Genomic DNA, 9,847 nt, shown 5'->3' on the forward strand with positions numbered 1-9,847 from the left:
AGTGCCGCACCTCGTGGTTTGTGCACCATCTTTCCTCCATCCACGATGTCGACTGCGGTGATCCTCTTCTCTCTGGGTTCTGCCACCAAAGCTGGAAAATCGCCTTTGGATCCGATTTTCTTCCTCCGGAGTCCAGCCACTGGAGCCTGGAAGGTGTGTTCAGGTCGTCTCAGCTGGATCATCTCCACACAGTCGTGCTGAGCAGTCTGTGCCTCGGGTGCTGTGCTGGTCTGTTCTCTGGTGCCGGGTCCACCCTCAAGTGAGGGCTTGTTGTGCCTCCGAACATGGAGGATGTCAATCGCTGGAGGGATGAAGTCTTCCCACTTCCAATGGATCTTCTCCATCCACCTTCTGCCGAGCAGTGTTGGTTCATCACCTGCAACAATCCACAGAGGTAACTTGTGCACCGCGCCATCATGGAGTACCTTTACATTCGCACTACCAACGACTGGGATAATTTCATCGGTGTAGGTGCGCAGCTTTGCCTGAACTGGGACCAACTTGGGTCATTCAGCTTGATTGTCCCATAGCCTCTCAAAAGCTTCTTGATTCATTACTTTCTGGCTGGCCCCCGTGTCCACTTCCATGAAGACTGGAACGCCATCTATCCCGACTTCCATCTTCAGCGGGTAACACTCGGTGGTGCAGATAAACATGCTATATACCTCATCGTGGGGCTGAGCTGCCTCTCTGCCTATCGTTTTATAATCCGCGCTGGATTCATGGCCACCTGCAGACTCTTCATCGACACAGTCAGCCATATTTCTCTTACACATTCGCTGGGGATGGCCCTTTGTGCTGCAGCCTTTGCATACATAGTCTTTAAAGCGGCACTGGTGAGCCCTGTGATTCCCTCCACAACGCCAGCATGGAGCTACTCGATTAGCCCCCCCTCGGTGGACACTGAGTTAAGGGACTCGGGGACCTGTTCTCTCTTCCCTGAGAGGGTTCGCGCTCTATAGTCCAGCCTGTAAATGGCGCCACTCTGCACAGTACCCTCCGGGTTTGAATCCTGAGGGTGAGTCATCTGCCTAGAGCCACAGGTCGAAGTCATGAATGCCTGTCTCACAGAGATGGCCTTCTGCAGTGTGACTGTGATATCTGCCGACAGTAGCTTATGAAGAAGGCCCTCATGGCCAATTCCAATGATAAAAATGTCCCGCTGCGCTTCGTTGAGGTGGTTGCCGAACTCACACGGTGCCGCCAGCCTCCTGAGGTCTGTGGCGTATTTCGCGATTTCCTGGCCTTCGGTGGGTGTAGAACTGGTGTCTGGCTTTGAGGATGCTCTCCTTGGGCTTGAATTGCTCATGGACCAGGGTTACGAGCTCCTTGTACGTCTTGGTCGTTGTCTTCGCTGGTGCCAGCAAGTCCCTGACAAGGCCATAGATGGTGGGCCCACACCTGGTTAGCAAGGTAGCTCTGCGCTTATCAGACAGTGTGGCCGGGTCGTCTCCTGCCAGGTCGTTTGCTGTGAAGATATGGTCGAGCCTCTCAACAAAGGCGTCCCAATCATCACCATTGGCGAACTGCTGCAACGTACAAAGTGTAGCCATTTTCGCGTGAAAATGCGTAATCTTGTCGCCAATTGTTGTGTCCTTAGATGCTCTAATAATGACTCCACGAGACAGTGTGTTGTACTTGATCTGTAGTGACCTTAGTCCTTTATTTGCTAACTCCAGAGTGGGGATCACACCTGGTGGCCTGCCTTTTATACTAGGCCAGGCACATCTGTATAGGTAACCTACAAGTCTCCCACTGCTGTGCCCTTTGGTGACACACCTTGTAATAGTGCCAACAGTAGCCATGTAGGATACATGACAATATTCTCAATATGACACCGCTGATTCTGCAGAGCTCTGAAACTTGGCGCCAGCAGCAGTGAGATTACCAGGAAGGGAGGAGTCTTGCATCACTGGCAGCGTCCCTTGCAGCAGGTGCAAACCAGCTTTTCAAACAACATTTAAAAGCTCCTTTCTTTTACCCAAAAGCTGGAGTACAGTTACACCAGCACTGGCAGATCATCCAAGTAGCCATTCTTCATGTACAAGCCTAGACATTGAGTATCAGAAGGCTAGCTGATAAATCCTGACAATTTTCCTTTCTTGTCCACTTTGCAACCAGATTTCTGTTGATGCTATTAAGTCAAGCTGTTGCTGCAAAATAATTGCTTCCAGTTCTCCCAGTTTATTTCCCATACTCTGCGCATTGCAATACATGAATTTTGACCGTTTTTGTATTTTTTTAAAAATTGCTTCTTCACCCATGATTTTTTTTTCTATCAGCTACCCCCCTACCTCACTTCAGTCTTTTTCCTGTTTGGATTTTACTCCGCTACTCCATATCCCTCTTACTGAATTGCTTCCTGCTTGAATATTATCCTCATCTATTTCTCCCTTCACTATTACCTCATATTGGTTGTTTTTAATTTCCCTGCTCCCCACCTCCCTACTGTGAAAACCTCATCACTTCCCCATCTAACCATTTTGCCAATATATTAACACCTCCCTGTTCAGATGTAGCTCATACTAATGGAATAGCTCCCATCAGTCCCAGATGCCAATGCCCAACAAACTCCTGATACCACACCTTTAACCATACATTGATTTCCCTGATCTGTCAGTCCTTCCCTATTCTAGCACATGGCTGGGGAAATAATCCTGAGATTACCATTTGTGAAGTCCTGCTCCTAAACTTTTTTCCTAATCTCCTAAATCCATTTTGCAGGACTTCAGGTCTGTCTTTTCCTACATCACTGGCTCCTGCATGGACCACGATGATTGACTGCGCCCCCTCTCCTTGCACAATATTTTCCAATCTATTCAACATGTCCCTTTCAAACAAAGCATCCAGGATTGTCAGTCTGGACTGCAAAGTATCATGTCAGTCCTGCTAACTTTTTAATTCCCTACCACTACTGCATTTTCCCTAATTGCCTTTGAGAAAGTGGTGGTGGTGAGCCACCACCTTAAACTGCTGCTGTCCGTGTGGTGAAAGTACTCCCGCAATGCTGTTAAGGAGGGAGTTCCAGGAATTTGACCCAGTAACAATGAAGGAACGCCGATATATTTCCAAGTCAGGATGGTGTGTGACTTGGAGGAGAACTTGGAGGTGAGGGTGTCCCCATGCGCCCACTGCCTTTGTCCTTCTAGGTGATAGAGGTAGCCTTATCATCTTGTAGATGGTACACACTGCAGCCATGGTGCACCGGTGGTGGAGGGAGGGAATATTGAAGGTGGTGGATGGGGTGCCAATCAAGCAAGTTGTTTTGTCCTGGATGGCGTTGAGCTTCTTGAGTGTTATTAGAGCTGCGCTCATCCAGGCAAGTGGAGAGTATTCTATCAGAACCCTGACTTGTACCTTGTAACTGGTGGAAAGGCTTTGGGGAGTCAGGAGGTGAGACATTCATGCAGAATATCCAGCCTCTGAGTTGCTCTTGTTGCCACAGTATTTATGTGGCTGGTCCAGTTACGGTTCTGGTCAATGGTGATCCCCCAGGATGTTGATGGTGGGGGATTCAGCGATGATAATGCTGTTGAATGTCAAAGGGCGGTGGTTAAATTCTCGTTTATTGGGGATGGTTATTGCCTGGCACTTATGTGGCGCGAATGTTACTTGCCACTTATCAGCCCAAGCCTGAATGCTTCATTATCTGATGAGCTGCAAATGGGACTGAACACTGCAGTCATCAGCGAACATCCCCACTTCTGACCTTATGATGGAGGGAAGGTCATTGATGAAGAGGGTTGTGGGGATCTGGAACTCACTGCCTGGAAGAGTGGTGGATGCAGAAACCCTCACCACTTTTAAGATGGGCACTTAAAACGGACCTAGAGTTGGTAAATGGGATTAGACTGGATAACCTCTTGTTGGCCAGCTCAGATATAATGGTAAGTACTGCAGGGAATCAAATACGGCCAGGGTGATTTCCTGGACTAGTTTTGATCGCTTGGACGGGTCGGAGAGGAATTTTCTCAGATTTTTTACTCCCTAAATTGGCCTGGGTTTGTACCTGGTTTTTGCCTCTCCCAGGAGATTACATGGCTCTGATTGGCGTGGAGTGTAGAATGATTCAGTGCAAGGGGTGTTGCAGTTGTGTGTGGCGGACTGGTTGGTCTGGGTGCTCTTTGCCTTTTCGCCATTGTTCATTGATTTATATGTAACCATCAGGGCTGCTGACCGAGGGCCGTGCAGCTCTTTGTTGGCCGGCACGGACACGATGGGCTGAAATGGCCTCCTTGTGCGCTGTAAATTTCTATGGGCTAGATTTTCCCCAAGCAGTTTTTTTGGCACACTTACCGTAAATGCGCTGACTTTGTGCGCTGGAAACGACGCTGAAAAAATATGCCCCCATTCTGGTCGCTCTGCAGTGTGTCCCAGGTACTGGTGTGGCGTTTCTCGTGGGGTGGGAGGCAGAGCTACAGTCCTGTGCAGCAAACACTGCCGGCACCTCTGCACATGCGCGCTAGAGTGTGCATGCATGTGCAGTAGCTCATCGAAGCCCGACGCTGTGGGGGAGGGACCAAAGCACGCCACCCCTATCCCGGGCCAAGTGGCTTGCCACACACTCTGATATCGAAGGATTGCATTGGAGTAATGGAATCTGGAGGTGATGAAGGGACATGTGAGTTTTAGTGGCAGATAGGCTGTGGCCCTTTTGCCAAGGGCGGGGGAACGGGACTAACTGAAGTGCTCTTGCAGAGAGCCGGCACGGGCTCGACAGAGCATTGACTTGGTGCAGAACCAGGATGGCAAGGAGAATTCACAGGACACCGGAGAGGAGAGCATTGACAGCCAAAGGTGCCGTGTGTGAGATCATCTTTCCACTCAACCTGGAGGACTTTGATTTCGAGCAGCACATTGTGAAGCACTTCCTCTCCCTCCCTCCTCCCGATGCCGTCAAGATCAGCCTTTCCTCTCCCTCCCCCCCCGCTCCCGACCCAGCCCACTGCCTTCCCTGGCTGATTTCAACTAAAGGTAGGATTTAATACAATTTCTTAATTGTTGTTCAATTGTTTACCCTATTTTGATGTAGTTATTTGAACTTGTATATTGAATGTTTGCTGCTTGGTGCAAGTCCTACCTACGCCGATTTGTTAACTGCCCGCAACATTTTTCAGAGCTGGCCACATATGCTGACCTAAGTGGAGTTGGAGTAACTTTTAGCTGGCCAAAATGGCATAAATGGCCAAAAATGGAGTAAGTATCTGGGAACGCCCCCTTTTGAAAAAAAACTGAAGCAAAAAAAAAATCTAACCTAATTGACTTACTCTGGAGCAAATTTTTTGGGAAAAATGGCATTTTTAACTTACGCCAGAAAAAACTTACTCCAAAAAAATTGCAGCAAGTCATGGGGAAAATCAGGTCCTATGTTTCTGTGAAGCAGCTGAAGGTGGCTGGGCCTAGGACACCGCCCTGAAGAACTCCTGCAGCAATGTCCTGAGGCTGGGATGATTGGTCTCCCACAACCATCTTCCTTTGTGCTAGGCACGACTCCAGCCACTGGAGATTTCCCCGATTCCCATTTTTGTCTGTAATAATTTATAGTTGGTTAATAACCTCTACCTGAGCGTCAGTTGTAAACTCGATGCCTAAGCTAACTCATTATAAACTCAATGCATTATTTTATGAAGATAATGATTGTAATTAGCTAGAGTTTGAATAAAGTAGTAATAGTTCATACATCTCTGTATCTGCTTTATGTTTGAGGACTCTGGCACGAGTTAATTCATTTCACTGGGTTTGTACTGTAATTGTATGTTGATTGGTCTAGGGTGTAACCATTAATTTACGTGTTCTGGATACATAAGACAGTTCAGAGGTGACTTAACGTAGGTATCTTATAAACCTTAGGAGAAATCTGATCCAGCCTATATATTTGTGTGTGGAAAATGACAAAGATTGGTTCGATACCATTGACATATTTAGATTAAATATTGGAAGTTCTGAGCACGCATTCCTCAATCCACCTACACCATTTTAGAGTGGAAGCAAGTCTTCCTCGATTCCGAGGGACTGCCTATGATGATGATGACACCATTATCTTAGAGTGTACTTTTTACCGAACGTGTGTGCTAAGCACAAGACATTTTAATATACTGCAGATATAGTTATATATGTATAAATTTACATACGATTATATTTGGAGTTATATATATAAAAATGTGTGTGTATAATATATATTATGTATACTGGTGGACCTCGTCATGTTGCCTGCAGGAACTCAGCTTATAGTTTGAAATGGAAATAGTGCAATGAGAAGATGTGGTGTTTGGGAGGGAGTGTTGATTGTGTAAGTATTTAGAAGGTGGAGTGTGAGTAGTTTAGGGGATTGGGGAAGTGAGATTTAATGTGGGGGAGTGAGAGGCTAGTTGGCAGAGTAGAGAATTGAGGATTTTGGGGGAGAAGAATATATAAGCAAGAGTACTAAGCAGTGAAGAGGTACAGAAGTGCAGTGAGTCGTTGAGTGGGGAGTACTGTGGGTAGTGTGTATATTGGGGATGGGCGGGGGGAGAAAGATTATGGTGGTTAGGTTTTGAGATGAGCCACGCAGAGTAAGAAAATTTTGGACTCTATTTACTCAGCCACACATTAAATGAATTTGCTGGATTCTTTCACTTATAGAGACACAAAATTTCTTTGCTGGACTAAATTCACAGAACTACATGATTAAATGAATTTGCTTGATTTCATTGAGCTAGGCTCACGTAATTAAACCAATTCACTGGATTCCATTCACTCAGCCACAAATGATGGAATGAATTCACAGGATTCTATTTACTTAACCTTAGTTTATTTAATTAACTTCCTGGATTCAATTTAGTCAATTAAACAGTTTGGTGAACTTCATTCACTGAGTGCCAGTTTAGAGAGCTACTATAGAGGAAAGTAGTAGAAAGACCATCGGTGGAACAGAAGATTGAATAGGCTGTCAAACAACGCCAGCTGGACACTAGTCGGAAGTGTAACTTACCTGGCAGGCTCCCAGGCCGCCTGCAATTTCTGCGGTCTGGAGGAGTCCGTGTTCCATGTTTTTATTGAATGCGCGAGGTTGCAGCCCCTGTTCGACTATTTAAAGGGGCTGCTCCTGAAATTCTGGCTGCACTTCAGTCCCACACTCCTGAGCTTTGGGCACCCTGTGCGGAGGGAAGTGGGTAGGTCCAAAGGCCTCCTTGTGTCATCAGCCGGTCCAGGCAACGGGTGGTCATTCAGCCCGACTGCCTGCCTCTCTTCCGCGCCTACATCCGGGCCAGGGTGTCCTTAGAGATGGAGCAGGCGGTGTCCACCGGTACGCTCGCGGCCTTCCGCGAGAGGCGGGCGCCGGAGGGACTGGAGTGCATTATTACCCCCGGCAATCAAATTTTAATTTGATTTTATATGTTTTAAACTTTAATTTGTTTTAATTGCCAGTTTTAGTGTCCCCCTCCCCTTTTATAGGGGGCACTTGTAAAAATTTATGATTTTAATGTCCAAAAAAAAAAGGGCAGTTGAAGTGTCTGGAGTGTCCCCCAGATCAGGGGGGGGCACTTGAACTAATGTTTATTTTGTCTCTTTTAAAAGAGTTGTAGATCTGTTGGAGGCGTGGCCTGTTCATTTGGAGCTTGGAGCTTGTAGAGAGAGGAGCTCCCTGTATCTGCTCCTGCCTGGGGCCTGGAGAAGCCTGAATATCACCCAAGGAAGAGGAGGAAGGGGCCTACTACACTCAAAACATCCAGAGGGAGAAGAGGAGAGCAGAAAATACAACAACTTTGCTGCCACAGAGAGTTGGAGAGAGGGGGAAATAATAACTTACCTGGCAGGGGGTGCTCTCAGGCTGAGGCTAGCTCATTGCACTTGGGGTGTGCTGACTCCTGCGACGTCCCCAAATGTGGGATACTCGACTGCAAAATTTGTGGTAGTGGGAGCTGCATCTGCGCTAAAAAAAGGAGAGGGACAGAAGGATCGCAAGCATAGCAGAACAGCAAATAGCACAAGAGCAAATGGGAGCACAACCCCAGAAGCGATTTGGAGCGAGATAGAAAGGCCTCAAGTGCAGCAGAAGTGGTGCCAAGAGGTGGAAGGAACAGCACCCGAGGCTCACATTTCAAATTGTAGCAGAAGAAAGGGAGACTGGTGGAGAAACAGCAGCAGTTGGGAGGTCCATCAGAGAACTGTGATAGAGCTGAACATAAGAAATAGCAGGCCCCTCGAGCCTGCTCCGCTATTTAATAAGATCATGGCTGATCTGATCATGGACTCAGTTCTACCTCCCTGCCCGCTCCCTATAACCCTTTATTCCCTTATCGCTCAAAAATCTGTCCATCTCCAACCTAAATATATTCAATGACCCAGCCTCCACAGCTTTCTGAGGCAGAGAATTCCAAAAATTTACAACCCTCAGAAGAAATTCTTTAACTCAGTTTTAAATAGGCGGCCCCTTATTCTGAGACTATGTCTAGTTTTAGTTTCCCCTATGAGTGGAACTATCCTCTCTGCATCCACCTTGTTGAGCCCCTCATTATCTTATGTTTCAATAAGATTACCTCATTCATCTGAACTCCAATGAGTATAGGCTCAACCTATCTTCATAAGTCAACCCTCTCATCTCCGGAATCAACCTAGTGAACCTTCTCCAATGCAAGTATATCCTTCCTTAAATACGGAGACCAAAACTATACGCAGTACTCTTTAGGTGTGGCCTCGCCAATACCTTGTACGATTGTAGCAGGATTTCTCAGCTTTTACACTCTCCCTCTTGCAATAAAGACCAACAGGAGATAACATCAGTGAAGTGGAGCAGGAAGCAGCAACAGAATTGGAGACCAAAAAATGAAATTTGTCACAGGCCAGAAGAGTACTAGAGGCTGGAGGGAAGATCTAAACATGTAGAAACTTACCAGGCTACCTAAAACTGGACTGAACAGCTAGAAAGAGAAGATATTTTTTCTTTTCTGCTTCTGTTATCTTGTTTCTTTCTCCCAGGTGTAAGTTATAAGATTGTGGGGATGCAACCTGCTGATAAGGGATGAAGGCTGTGTCTGCTGTCCTCCCCATTTATTAATTATACTTGTAGCATTCCACATACCTGCTTCCCCTCCCATGTCCCGCTTCCCATTACCTTTAGCTACTACACTTCCAATTGTGCCTGTAGCCTTCACATTTCCACTCTTCTAGTATCATTCCAGTTTTTTGCCTTTCCCTGCTGCCTTTCATCCTATTTGCCTTTCTGCTTTTGCCCCGTGTATCTGCTACCTCACGACTTCCAAGTTCCCCACTCAACCTTATCACCACCCCCCAAAATCCCACTAACTTCACTCATTCTCAGCTCAACATGCCACCAGCTGCTCATTTTATTCCATCTTGTAGTTAGGTGATAGTAATTGCTGAATGCATTGCAAAATAGCAAAGGATACAGCTTGAGAAGTGCTCTGGAGCCACCTGACCTGGAGAGACATCATTAGAGCAGCCTAGTGGGAGGCTCTACCCAACAGTCTCCATGCCAGCGATAAAACGGATGCTTAGTGAAAAATAAATTTGGTAAGGATGTTATTTTCTAATATAAAAATGAGTACCTCTCTTACATTTTTCTTGCCCTTTAAGTAGACTGCACAACATTCTAAGTGTGATATTGCAAATGCTTTACAAAGTGTCAGTAATAAGACTTGCATTTATATAGCACCTTGACTTCCACTTTCTCAAACTGCAGCACACCACAAATACATCGAGATGTAGAGAAACTAGATGTAAATGTAGTTTAAACTTTTAAAATATTGATTAGGATCATTTACATTTTCTACTTCCTGTACTTGATATGCTTACAAATACAAACTTAAAATGCTATTTCAGCTCCTTCTCTGCATGAACTTACCAA

General features: G+C 46.3%; 1 pseudogene; it reads left to right on the forward strand.

Moving 5' to 3' along the window:
* The first annotated feature begins 7,781 nt into the window (after positions 1–7,781).
* On the forward strand, positions 7,782–7,916 carry LOC139269858 (U1 spliceosomal RNA; annotated as a pseudogene).
* Positions 7,917–9,847: the final 1,931 nt, after the last annotated feature.

This window comes from Pristiophorus japonicus, chromosome 8 (assembly GCF_044704955.1).
Source record: "Pristiophorus japonicus isolate sPriJap1 chromosome 8, sPriJap1.hap1, whole genome shotgun sequence".
NCBI classification, from domain to species: Eukaryota; Metazoa; Chordata; class Chondrichthyes; family Pristiophoridae; genus Pristiophorus; species Pristiophorus japonicus.